Source organism: Convolutriloba macropyga, unplaced genomic scaffold (genome assembly GCF_964194025.1).
Source record: "Convolutriloba macropyga unplaced genomic scaffold, txConMacr16.3 SCAFFOLD_248, whole genome shotgun sequence".
NCBI lineage: Eukaryota > Metazoa > Xenacoelomorpha > Acoela > Convolutidae > Convolutriloba > Convolutriloba macropyga.
In genome coordinates this window covers 59,361-74,056 of record NW_027449294.1, presented here as the reverse complement: position 1 = coordinate 74,056, position 14,696 = coordinate 59,361, and positions in this window count along the sequence as shown.

The following is a 14,696-nucleotide window of genomic DNA, read 5'->3' as shown; positions in this document are numbered from 1 at the left end:
TTGTTTAATTGTTTGTTTAACCTATGATGCCTGAAGCACAATTCTTCACTCTGAAGTTGACCTGAGACGCAATCTTTACTAGCAGCATTAAAATTAGGATGTTGAAAATACTGTCGTCCAATTTGGATTTGAAACCCTCAATCTCATATGCACTACGTATATGCAATTTTGGTAATTCTGAGTTCTCCAGATTCTATGAGAATCTAATCCATTCGTTTATTTCCCAAGAATTCATCTGCACATCAGATTCGCTATTGTAGTCAAGGTTTGTGGAAGGAATTCCGGCGACTAATTCATCTAAAATGGAGGCAGCAGGTGGGTCTGGATCAGCGTATATATCGTAGGAGTTATCAGAAATGTATTTGTTTTTGAATTTTTGGCTTAGTTGTACTGTCAAATCTACAGTCAGGTCAAGGCGTGATTCTTTTTGATGTCTTTAGAGGTGAATATCTTTTCTTTTTCAGACAGTTTTCGAATAGCTACGCCCATTAGAATCAAAAGTAAAGAATTATCACAAGCTTATAACTTTTTGTGTTAACAGGTCAGGACAGCCGATTTTCACTGGAACAGAACCTCGGATGGTCAAATATGGGACATCAACAAACATCATGGTTTTTTCTAGAAACAACAGAGCCTTTGGAACTCGGGAGCAGGTTAACTTATAGTTGAGACAAACCCAGTCTTCTTCATCTGGTTCTTGGAATAATAAAAAACTGATGCTAAAAACTTGTTTCTCGAGTGCCACTGTATTTTGAGGTACGTACACTAAGCTAAGCTTTCGAATACAAATCTAATCATCCTCTCTTGTCTACTTCATCTCCGTTCTGGCAATTAAAGTTGATCTCACCCATGCACAGACCCGAATAACGGAAACAGATCTTAAAAAATTGGTATATAGTATAATATGAGAAAAAAAAGTGCATTTAATCGAAGATGAGCAGCTATAGATAATATTCTACGAAACTTGACTATACGAGAAATGAAAACTCCATTTTTATTTTTGATATAGTGAATAGAAAATGTTCACCAATATCTTTGAGTGGAACTGAAGCATATCTAGTTTCGGCGAACAGCGATGGATTTGGACCCTTCGTTTGACCAAATTTATTTGAGTGTGTCTGAAAAAAAAGAAGATAACTTTCTTCCCTCAAACGGACTGTTTGGTGGTTTTCAAGCAAGTTTTTCCCGATTATTTAAAAATGGTTTCATTTGGAAGTTAGACATTGATGAATTGTGGAGAGAGCGCAACAATTTTTGGGTCGAAATTTATTTTGAAGTATGGTTAGCAGTTCTGCCACAGAAGACGCTCTACTCCCTAAAAAGTAAAATAAATTAAATTCATTAGATGACAGAAAAAAACTCGGAAACGAAACCTTGGCATCATCTAACAGAGGCTACTGAAAAATAGGATCATCATTCACAAAAGGATTTTTATACAAAAACAATGATATTAGGAGGCAGATTGAATCATCAAGACTCAATGTTCTGGGAGCTCTACTTTGCTTTTGCCGGTTGCTCATAAATACTGACTTCTCAGACTGCGATAAGCTAGAGTACAGGGGAAAGGAAAACTTACTTCAGGATTGTTATGATATTTTGCACACAGGAACAGCGAGACCACTCATTTCATATACGTCGATGATTAGCACGGAATACGATACGCCAAACTTTGCTGTCGGCCAGACACGACCGACGCAATTGTGACTGGCAAAGATGCGATTTCTAGTCCTTTGTACCTTTCCTGAACAACACACCTTGAAAATGAGAAGAACATTGAACTATTATGCGGTATCGTGTTGACGAAATCTAAAGCTCAAGTTTTTATTAACATCCTTTCAGTGACACCCCACTGTTATATAGTTATAAGTGATGACTCTGTTCTACGTGCAGCCACAGATATTGCAAAAAATCCATCAACTACTCAAATTGCTGATGCGAGAGTGCTGCAAAGTTTTTGCAGAGGTGATTGAGTTTTCTTTACACACAAGAAATTTTTGGAATCACTTGTGTCAGAGAAAGTTTTTAATGTTCCAAACTTCAAGTCTGCAGATGGTGAGAACTTATCAAGACGTAAGACAAATGAGCAACAGGCATTAACTGAAAGGAAAGTGACCACAGCAGAGCATGTCAAAAGATTCCTCATGATATACAAAAACAATTGATGCTGGACATTGACAGCAACTCATCAACTGATGAAGACATTGAACAAGTTTAGGAAGTTGAGAGACACTTGGGTATAGTTTGATCTGATTTTATAAACATAATAATCAAATTATTTCAACTCTTTAGGCAGAACGTAGTCAATAACAATAACTGGAGGACAGTGACGGTCATGAGGCATATGAAGAAGCAACACTCATAGTTTCCAAAAGTTTTGATTTCTTGACCGTCCTAAACAAAAATTTTGTTTGTTTGTTTTTTGTCTGTTTGTTTTTTTTTGCTTGTTTGTTTGTTTGCTTGTTTGTTTTTTTGTTTGTTTATTTGTTTGTTTGTTTATTTGTTTGTTTGTTCGTTTAATCGTTTGATTGTTTATTTGTTTGTTTGTTTGTTTGTTTGTTTGTTGGTTGGTTGGTTTGTTTGTTTGTTTGTTTGTTTTTTTGTTTGTTTGTTTGTTTGTTTGTTTGTTTGTTTGTTTGTGTGATTGTTTGTTTGTTTGTTTGTTTGTTTGTTTCTTTGACAATTTTTTTATTTGTTTGTTTGTTTGTTTGTTTACTTGTTTGTTTGTTTGTTTGTTTGTTGTTTGTTTGTTTGTTTGTTTGTTTGTTTGTTTGTTGGTTTGATTGTTTGTTTGTTTGTTTGTTTGTTTGTTTGTTTGTTGGTTTGTTTGTTTGTTTGTTTGTTTGTTTTGTTTGATTGTTTGTTTGTTTGTTTGTTTGTTTGTTTGTTTGTTTGTTTGTTTGTTTGTTTGTTTGTTTGTTTGTTTGGTTGACCTAAGTTGAGTGAAAGCCTACTTCATGATGCCTGATGCACACTTCTTTATTCTGAAGCGATCTTTATTAGCAGCATTAAAATTTGGGTTGTTGAGAATACTGTCGCCCATACTGGCTGGGTTGTACTGTCAAATCTACAGTCACTTCAAAGCGTGATTTGTTTTTCTGTCTTTAGAGGTGAATACTTCTAATAAAAGTAAAATTGATCTAAACATAACACACAATCAAAAATTGTTCCATCAAAGGAAACAGTGAAAAAAAGCATAAAAGCTGCAAAAATACTAAAGTTAGGAACAAGACTAGGTAATAAATGTAAATTACGGGAACACAGTAGTTTTAGATTTTTAAAATCAACTCTTTTCCTAATACAACTATAAATTCAGAATAAACAAATTTGAACTGAAAATAATAAATTGTAATCACAAATACAAATTTACAAACGTTAATTATCAAAAAAAGAAATCAAAGTCCAAATCACGTAAACGTAAGCCCTCTTTGCTGCACAGTGAAAAGTCATCTTGTGTTGATACGGTCGGTTGCCGCAATCCCTATCAGCATCATTGGTTTTGAAAAGTTTGGAATGCCTTTGTAAAACCAAGATCATCAAGATTTCCCTCATCCTTACACAAGTAGGGGGATCAAATTTTCCTGAAGCCTGCTCAGAATAATCAAGCTTTCCCTTTTTCCAGTTTATACCACGTATACTTTCTGTGTTCCATTCTGGTTGAAAATTTGGTTTGCAGTCTTTAGACGGGAGAAAATTGTACCCAATTACAATTTGGTCCTCAAAGCTTCCCAACTTTGTGAAAATTTCCCTTCTAAGCATTCAATATCTAGTACATCGAGTGCCATTCTTTCCTCTGGAATGACTTTTTGAAAAATGATTAACAATCTAGTATTTGGTGAACACTTGGATCAAAAATGTTTTTTTAGATGCAAAATAACAGTTCAGTAATGTGACCGAAGAGAGATGAGCTCTGAAATCGAGGTAACATTGAGCAATATCCAGGTCCACGGTTTGTTGTTGTGTTTACAGCTCCAGCAGAATCATGTAGAATGCCGAACACTTTCGATCTTGCTAGAAAATGTCCAGAAATGAAATACCGTATCCAATGAGTCCTCCGTTGGGTCAATTTTGGTCAATTTCATCTAGGTTAACTTTTTGATCCCAAATTTTACATGTTTTCAGAAAACATTTTTTTCGTTTTTCGTTGTGGGAAACATTTGAAAGATGCTACTGTAACAATTGAAAATGTTTAAAAGTGTAACAATTTTCATCAATTTTTTTCATCATTTATCTAAAGTGATACTGGTCGTTTTGGAACTCTCCACTTAAAAAAGAATGTGTTCCAGTAATTTTTTGTAATCCTCTTTTTTTAAATTCAGATTCTGTCAAAAAGGGTCAATTGATTTTCGTTCCAACAATATTGTGAAGAGGAAATTTATTTTTTATCAGATTGAAAAATTAAAGTAGTGCGGCGTAGAATGTTATCAATGACCCACTTTGTTTCTGAAAAATTTGACTTACTGTCAATTTTATCATTTTTGGATGAATTTAAAGCTTCAAAAACTGTCTAAGGAAAATTTTTGATTTCGTAGTGAAGTCTAAATTGAAATACTTTTGATTTTTCTCTTAGACTCATAAAAATCTTTCTAGAGGAACCAATATTCCAACCCAATTTCAAGTTAAAAGAAACTAAAATCAACAAAACATATATATTATAAAGACAAACAAACTAAAAAAGTACTCATTTATTGAAATGTACATTGTGTATCAATTTCTTGGATTCATTCAGAGTGTAACTGAAAAAGCCACTTGTTTGAACTCGTTATTCTACATGGAGGACAGTAACGTAGAGTCTGCGTTGTGAAGTCTAAATTTAAATACTTTTGATTTATCTCTTAGACTCATAAAAATCTTTCTAGTGGAACCAGTATTCCAACCCAATTTCAAGTTGAAAGAAACTAAAATCAACAAAACATATATATTATAAAGACAAACAAACTTAAAAAGTACTCATTTATTGAAATGTACATTGTGTATCAATTTCGTGGATTCATTCAGAGTGTAACTGAAAAAGTCACTTGTTTGAACTCGTTATTCTACATGGAGGACAGTAACGTAGAGTCTGCTGTTTCGTCCAATGCAAATCTCCCTCACGTTGTGACTCCGTTTTGTCATGTTTTCCCTGCTTTTATCTTTGTCGAATTTTGGTTGTTTTTCTCTCGTCTCTAGTTCTCTATTGAGAAGATCCTCCTTGAGGAAACAGATTTTTTGAAACTCATAGTCTCCAGTTTTGGTGAGGATTGAGTGTACATAGTGGGAGCATTCGAATGAAAAGTTGATACTTCAGAAGGAGCCATTTCCACAACTTGATCTGAGAGTGTAAAACCGTATAGAAAATTTATATTTCTAGCTAATTCCTCTCAATACCTAAAAAATTCTATTTAGGGTAAAAACGTCATTTATACGCATAAAGACATGCTATATGACGTTACAATGAGATATTTCCGTAAAAAGTAGTTTAATCACAAATTTTAAACGGATTTTCAAAATGATCCTGGTGTTTATCTTTTCTGTGCTGCTGCATTAATGAAAGGAAGTGCTTGAAATATGTTTCTTGAATTCTATCAGTTCGAAAATGATTTGTTAGATGTTAGATCTTTATCAAATCAAAAATTTTTACCTCCAACTACAGTAAATTTTGTTACCTTACGTTTTGTTTCCAGTTTTAGGTTCTATTCTCTTGTCCCAATATAAGTATGGCAGCCATAATGTGTCAAATTTTAACTAAATTTTACTGAGATTATTCTAAACTTTTTTAAGTTTTGTATCTGTTAAGGAGTATTAATCTTATCTTCTCACAATTAAATGCTCCGTTGGAACTCATAACTACAATTTTTGTCCATCAATGACTTGTTGACACCATATTATTTTCATTTCTTTCTCAGTGAAAGAGATACTAGAGAAAACAAAAAAAAAACTGTCTTAAAATTATTAAACAGTAGATTGCTTGTACAACCTCCATGAACATCAGTACTTTAGTTCTATTATAGAAGAGTCAAGATTGGTCTATACCCATTGAACTAGAGCGATGTAGCACAACTTAGAGAATAAATACGGGGAAAGGTAAGCATTGTCTCCAAAGAACAATTAAGTAGAAAGAAGGTCAAGCTTCATTTACTACACGCTGAACAAAGAAATGCGAGTATGAAAACCCTTGGATCATCTTTACGAGATAAAATTCAATCCCTTAAATGCTCAAAGTATGAGGATGAACTATTGGAGATTGTTGATTATTTGTTAGATAGTCATGGCTTAATTGATATACTTCTTTCATAACTTGAACTTAAAAGATAAGAAAGTATTGAAATTTCGTGTATGTTTTGTGATTTGTATTTATTTTTTATTCGATTTAACGAGTTGTTAAAAATCAATTTTAAAATCAGTTTTTTTTGTAAAAACCGAAATTTGAAACATTTTTTGTTAAAAATTAAAAAGTTTTCCAAAATTTTCTCTTAAATGTCTAATTTTAAGTCCAAAACATTTCATTAAATTTCACAAAAAAATCAAAAAAATATCATTTAAAAACGCAACAACAGTTCAATATTCTTGGATTTACGGAATAGTTTTGCGCAAAAAATGAAACTTTTGTAATGGCAACTTTTGAACTTGTTTTGTTTATTAAAAATCAATTTTTGAAATAAAATTCTTGTTAAAATCAAAAATATTAGTTCTTTTCTTTAAAATCGACTTTAAATCAAATAGTTTGTTTCAAAGCAGACTGTTTTATAACATTCTTTACAAAATATGGACAAAAGTTGCGCTTTTTGCTGGAATTTAGCTTGGATAGAGTTTTTTTTGCTCAAATTCTTACAGTTAGAGAATAGTTCAAAACAAAAAGGAAATGAATTAAATCAAAATAAAAATACATCAAAAAGTATTTTAAAAGAAATCAAGATTAAAATTTACAATATTATCTATTTTATTCCAAAAGAGTTCTCACGACGTATTCTGGCAAGTTTTGAATTCCGTTGCAAGATGGTCTCGCTTGTTGAACAATTGCTTGAAGCTCAGTTGGTGGAGCAGTCATTGGAGTTGTCGGAGCCTCATTGGTCAGCACAGTTAACAGTTGTTCCAACATCTATGGAGGGGTAGTCATCGACGGTATAGTCGAAATATTAGTGGAACCGTAATACTGAACTGTTTTGAAAACTATTTAGTAAATGTGATCCAGTGTCGATATTCTGTTCACTACTGCCTGCATTGGTCACTATCCGGAACAGGTTGTTTTCTTGTTCCCAGCTTGATACTTGACTTGTCTCGGGTGGTTTGAACCGTTTGTTGGGAATCTGTCCTTCTTTCCACGGAAAAGTAAACCCGATGTTCCCAGCCACATAGCCGGGGCAAAACTCTGACTCAGTTAAAGGAAGATAGTGGTGCCCACTGATTACCACATTTTCATGTCCCATTGCGTGAATCCCAAGCTGGTTCTTGGTGACTGGAATTTTTCCCTGGTGATAGGTCTCGAACTGTTGTCTCTATGATGTGCCATGCTGTAATGGGCAGGGTTACAAGAGACCCGTAGAGCCCATTCGAAAAATCTCTGATGCTTATCCAAGCTGTCTCTTCTGTGAAAGAGATTGAGATGAGAAAGCTGTTTTTCTGCACTGTAAATTCCATTTCTAAAAGTGGTTGGATGAGAAGAACGATTGATGACAAAAGTAGTTGAACAAAATGAACAGAGGCGATATTGTTTTTAGAGAAGAGAGAGCAAATGATGTCGTGTAACTTTTCCACCTCTATTTATAATCAGCTCTAACCAAGCAGAAAAAGTATCCAAAAAGTGTAATGTTTAGCGGAAAAAGTGACGTTATTAAGCAAAATGGGAGAGGTATCAGTTGTAAAGTAGCCAATGAAAGAATCATTTCAGATATGACTTAATATTACTATAAGAAACAGGTAAATTCAAAACCGAATACTTACCAAAAAAGGTTACTCCTCAAACTTGTTATCCGCCAAGCCTAAATAAAAGCCAAAAACAGTTTAATTAGAGGGAATGAGTTGACCTTATTGACCAAAAATGTCAAGCATTGATAAATTCTCTCCATCTCGTTAAATCTCAACTCAAACTCGTAAATTGTTACAAATTGGAAACTAAATTTTTGTATATAGTTTTTAGGAAGTCGTATTCACAACTCTAGTCTCACTCCCTCAGCATTGTAGTCTTTGTGATGAAAGAAGAAGAAGGCACTTTGCAGCGATGAAGTGATAGTTACTGGTTCAGAAACTAGTATATAAGTAGATTGAGATAGGTTTCTGTACTGTTCCATAGTTTCTGGGACAGATTTCAATATGATGAGCATTTCATACTTGTTGATAAATACTTCTGACAATAAATCGATAGGTTGTTTTGTTTTGTAGTCACCATACCCGAATTGTGTGATTGAGTCGGTTGAAAATTCAAATCTTTTGCTAAAACGTATGATTCTGTTGTTTTGAGTATAAACGTCCAAAAATTTACAGAAAAATATGAATCAACGGCTATTTTGTCCACTCGATATGCATCAGCGATTCCTTTCTATCTTTGGAATTCTTTTTCCAAAATTTGTTTGTGGTTCTTGATCAACATTTTTCGCAATTGATTAAAATCTCAAGTAGAACCCTATTAATATGAAATGTGATTAACAATCTGTGTCATCTTGACAATCAGTTTTCTAAGATTGAACTTTGATCGGACAGGGGGTTATCATACAACAACACTAATTTGTTCAACGAAAAATTGATCTTCCATCATAGATGGAAACTTTTTCTTGGTCTATTTCTGATTGCAAAAAAGCACACTTTTGCGCTGTTTCCTATTTTCAATTAAACGAAATTTAATCTAAGAGGGTAAATTTTATCAATAATTAAAGTACACAAGTTTCAATTCCATCTATTCAACACACTGGAGCAATCGATAATTTCGAAGACTTAATTTTTAAATTTGTTGAATTTTCATTGGGGAATTACTGTGTTGGAAAACAAAGGTTTCAAGTAAAGTGCAACAATTGTGATTGGGATAAAATTGAGAGAAAAAGAGAAAATTTTGAATTTTACGCCAAGGAAAGAGTTTGTACTAACAAACTAAACGCTAGTTAAATATGTAAATAGTTGTCGCAATGTGGATATTTTTAGATTTATAGAATGTTCTAAAATGACGCTTGGTTGTAAAAGTAAAAAATGGTTGTAAAGAAGCATATGTCTAGACACAAGAACGCTTTCGACAATGGGACTTTATCTTGTCCCATGTGTCCTAATTTTTCTGAAAAGGAAGAGTTGAATTATCATCTCAGCGAGCATCATGCCCCAAAAGATGCTAAGCTTAGTACTAATTGTACTACATGCTAGAAAGAATTCCCAAGTTTTTTTCCCTCCATCAGCACAAGAGAAGAAAGAATTGAATATCGACAAAAGTCTTAAAAAAATCAAGTGAAAATTTCAATGAAGTTTTAGAAACGAAGGAGCCAGACGAGAACAAAGAGCAGATACAGCATGATCTTAGTGCTTGTCAGAACTTTTCTGACAATACGGAAATGGAAAATAGGAGGCATTGAGTGTTTAACTTCAAGTTATCCAAGTTCGATCCCAATGAGAAGAATGAGAAACAGAAAAAAGTGTTGGAAAACTAAATTGCTATGCTAAATTAAATTTGGCTCTTGAATTTATCGTGCGCAAAGTGGACACAGACGAATATCGGTAATTTTATGCACATGAGAGCAACACGTTCTTTGAAAAATTGGATTTACTCTGCTCAAAAACGGACTTGGTTTCTCTTCGAGACAGGTTTGAAAAGATGGATCTAGTGGAGATGTGTGCAGAGGAGAGAGAAAATACAAAGTGGGAACTTACTCTGACTGCAAACAAAACGGTTTTTTGCGCTCTTTTCAGGAACTTTTCAATGAGATATCTTGATGCAGTTCTTCCTGAAGAGTTGTTGAAACGCAAAACTGTGAATTGTTTTGTATCGGCTGGACATGGAGAAATCTAAAATGATTATCTTTGTCTGTTTAGAGCAGAGGCTGTTCAGTTGTATAGATCAGCTGAGTTAAAAACCAATGCAGCAAATTTATTTAGTGCTTCATTTCACGAATCTGGACATGATACTTAGACGTGTATCAATCGATCACCTCGTATTTGTTGAAAATGCGATAACGCATAGCATATCTAATTGTAGTTTGTATATGGAGGAAAGGAAAAATTGTCGGAGAACTTGCGAGAAGAAGCGTCGGAATGTACACGAGAAGCATTATTTACTGCCATACAACAACCATATTTGCTATGTTGACGATATTAACAGGTTTTTTATAAGATTCCGTTACCTAGTTGCGATACATTCATATAGCATGCAGGTAATTTAAACCGTCATGTAAAATCTTGCACAGACAGTGTACAGCATTTTCAGACAGTGTACAGACAGTATTCAGAAGAAAAATTTTGTTGGTAAGAAATCATATAAGAATGATCGAAGTCTTATGAAATATAAAATCGCTTTTTTTTTGAAATGGTTGAAACGATTGTATCAGTGTTTTCAGATGACATTTTTTCTGAAAACCTTTTGAAAGAATCTTTTGTAAAATCAAATTAACTTGTGTTTGAACTAAGTGTGAGAGCCGAACTAAGTTTGAATTTTCTGACGAATCCCTTTTATACCCTTAAAACAGGGGAATAGTTTTAAGCAATTTAAGATAAGAAAATTTTTGCAGATAAACTTTCAGATTGAATCTACGCGAGAGAGCCTTGAATCTGGCTGTGCAAAATATAAAATTCAAGGAAAATGAAGAGTGCACGTTGAATCTGTCAAATTTGCACTGGTCGGAGTTACCATCCAGTTCCAGAGATTGCGTTTAAATTGTTTTCCGATGAAACTGACAACAAATAATATCCCAGATATATATTTCTTTGAAAAAATTGTGTGTTTAAATCCGAACCCTTTATTTTTTCTACCTCTGAAAAGACGAGTTCTACGATAGGAAAAAAGAAGTCCCAAATTCAATAAATTTTCGAAACAATGAAACTGATTGAATATCTTCCAAGCAGCTATCGCAACAATCCTCAGTTTATAAGCACTGTTGCACAGGCACAATTTTATTGCGGTTTTGTATTGAAACGTAATTTGTCTCACAAGAATCACAAGAAATATTCCGTTGGTAGGAATCTTTTAGGACTGATAAATTTTATTAAGAACAAACTGCAAAATTTGTTGAAACTAGTAACAATCTTGAAGGAGCGTATTCAAAATGCGTCTGCTTGACAAATTCTGACCAAAATTGCATGCTATTGATATAAATTTTTCTCTGAAGAAAAATGACAATTGCCCTTTCATTGTTTTCAAAACATCGGTATCATATTTTGGTAAAAGTTTAGTGCAAACTTTGGGGCAAGGAATGTGCTCATTTTCGTTCAATTAAATTTTTTGAAGACAAATTACAGCAATAGTAAGACATTATTACCTATTACCAAACGCGTTTTGATTCAGTGTGCATGCAATTTGTCTTTGTTGTAAAATCTGTTGAGTCTAAGTTGTGAGCGTGCTCTTATCATTTTTGATCTCGTACAGTTTTTTTTATAAGAATAGAATTGCTGCTGAATGTCGCCAGTTGCAATGAAAAGCCTTGATAATACAAAACAAGCTTTAAATTATAAAAAATATGTTCTCACGTGCGTGAATAATCTCAATTATACCAAATTCATATTCGAAAGCGTATGTTTTAAGTTGTGTGCAGATTATTAATTACTTTTTGAAATCTTTGGACGTTGTCTGCAGATACGGTGTAGTTAAGTTTCCTTTTCTTACACAATATTTAACGCACAGCTGGAATGTTTCCTTTTTAATCACATTAGAATTATCAGCACAATTTTTTTGTGTATTTGGTACAGTCAACCTTACGCTCAAACAAAAAATGCCTCTTTTGAAGTAAAACTTTCGCTCTTGTTTAAGTAGTTGTCGCTCTTGTAATTTTTATTTTATTCTCAGTTATGGCATGATTTCTCAATAAAACTTCGAAAAAAATTTCCGCAATAGAGTTATAGATTTAGTTTGTCTTTTGTTTCGTTTATAACTGTTGATTTCCCCCACCCCTTCCCCGAACGAGTTGAACCTTAATTCCCGTTGTTGATGAGTAGAAACGCAAATTTGAATTCTTATACAACAATTGCATAATTTTATGCAGTAGGAGACATCAAATTGAACTCATCGAAGTTATAGTTGTCTTTTTATAAAGCTCGACAAAGAACTAAGAAACAAAGCACTGGGTATGGATCCAGAACTGGAAGCTGAAGCCAGATCGGATCTGGTTGCGCTTCCAAAAGTTTCAGACGATTTGCAGGCTCTCAATCCAGCAATTCAGGCCATTTTTGGCTCTAATAAAACGGCTAAAATGCTTGCCAGTAATAATTTCAAAGGTATCTTTGTTCGATTACCTCAGCAGTCAGTAGTGAAGAGAGATCCCCAGGGGAAGGAAGTTACGGAAAAGATCTCACTGGGTTGTATATACATCCCAGCACCGAATTTCGATAGGATTGTGGTGATTAAAACCGTGAATGATATCTCGCGAAGTAACTCATTATCAATAGTTGGCGAATCCGTCGAGCATCAGGTGACATACATAAACGACCTTCTATCTCAAATCAAAGCAAATTCAACATCCAGTTCAGATAGAACGTTGCTCCAGTTTTTAATCTCCTCGCCAACAAAGGTGACAAAATCAAAAGAATACAAAGAGCTCAAATCATCACTTCACTCAATTGTCGCACCCTACAATGTACTGCAACAGGTCAAAGTTGAGATGGAGTTCATAAATGAGAAGAAGATCAAAACTGAAGTTGAGAAAACCCTGAAAAAATTTATAGCCAAAAGAGGCGGTTGTTTCGAATTAGTGAATTATTTTGGAAAAATGAATCAAGTTGAAGGTTATCAGCTGAAAACAGAAAAATTGAAATTTCTCAACTCAGAACCCTCCACAGTTTCTGATGTTGACAAAGCTATCAAAATGTTTGAATTTTTCTTCCCCGAACGATTCGAAAAGTTCTATACAGTGCCTGAACTGAACCAACTGGAAGAAAATATACTTTATAGCACCACTGAAGAGGGAGAATTAGGCAATTTGGCAGAGTATGGTGCATATATGGGAGAAATAAAACTGTTCTCTGAGCAGCTCCTGAACCAACATCAAGAACTGACTGGAGTGTTTCTGAAAAGTTTCACAAACAAACATTTACAGTCAATTATCGATATTGACTACTTGAAACCGGAAAACTTTGAATTTGACTGGGTCTACCTTGGAAGTGACAAAATAGTTGTGTTCGAAGTGGGGCTGTCAAGAACTCCTTCGGAACCTTGGCAGATGATGGAAAACAAAATATTTCAGGGCTTAACTAAACACATTCCTCAAATGCAAGCTATATTGCACTCATTTCAAAAGGCTTTTGGAATAGACGATGCAATCGATTCAGATCTTTTCACAAAAATTTTGAACGAGGAACTGATATTTTGTATTTATTTTCCTGAAATGAAAGAAGAAATTTGCATTAAGGAAGTTGAACAAATTAAGAACAGTCTTACATCGAATGGCCAAGTTGATAAAGATAAGAAAAAATCGTACTCGCAAGAGTTTTTAAACCTTTTGGCCACGCAGAAGCATAACTTGACAGAAAAAACATTTTTTCTTGTCGAGGAAAATAATTCCAATTGTTTGAAGCTTATGAAAATTAACGCCCAATTTCATTTAACTGACAGCGACATTACACTTCAAAATTTGTTTGCAGTCGGCCCATCCTCTCCGCATGACAAACTTCTTAAATACGCTTGTTCACTACTCACGATCGCATCTCTCAACTATCTCGAACTTACAGATGGCGACAGAATTGACAGAAGTCCAATGGATGTTGATAACCGGTATCGAAAATCATTCGTGAAGTGGTTGAAGAACAAAAAAGTAAACAAAGAGGGGCTCTTTCTGAATGAGACATTCAATTTGATTTTGAGTCCACAGCAGCACAGAATACTCAAAGAGATAGAAAAAACTCATCTGATTATTACAGGCCAACCTGGTTCCGGGAAGACCACACTCCTTCTAGAAAAGTGCGAACAAATGTCTTCACGGGGGAAAGTTGACAAAATACTTTTTCTTTATGATGGAAACAAAACTTTATTCAGAAATTATCTCGACAAATTAGTGGGCACGAATTGCAGCGAAGCAATGAGACGTAAATTGACTGTTTCGGATATACAGAGTGCATCACTGGGAGAGATGCGAAATAAGGGATCAAAAGAAGTAATGACATCAGCAGAAGTCATTTTTTTCACCTAATAAGAAGACACGGAGCCCAGTTAAGTTATGAAAAGTAATCGTTTGTTTTTTTTTAAATCAAAAAGCAGCTGTGTTTCTAATGATAGATACAATATCAACAAACAATTTAAACGATGAGAGGAACATCGAGAAATTAGAACGAATTACTTAACGATTGTAGCGAAAAATGCATTTGAATTAAGTGACTGAATGACTGAGGTTGCGTGAATGAAGGACAAGAATTCACCTCATAAGATAGCGATGATCCCAAAAAATTTCAGTATTTGACAAAATAAGACAAAATTTTCCAAGGTGAATATTTACTCATAATCTTTCATAAATCCATTACTTCAAGTAACGGGAATTTTTTGGGTTTTTCCAGTTATGAGTGCCCTGCAAAATTACAACCTATGTAAGGTTGTTCTTAATAAGAGG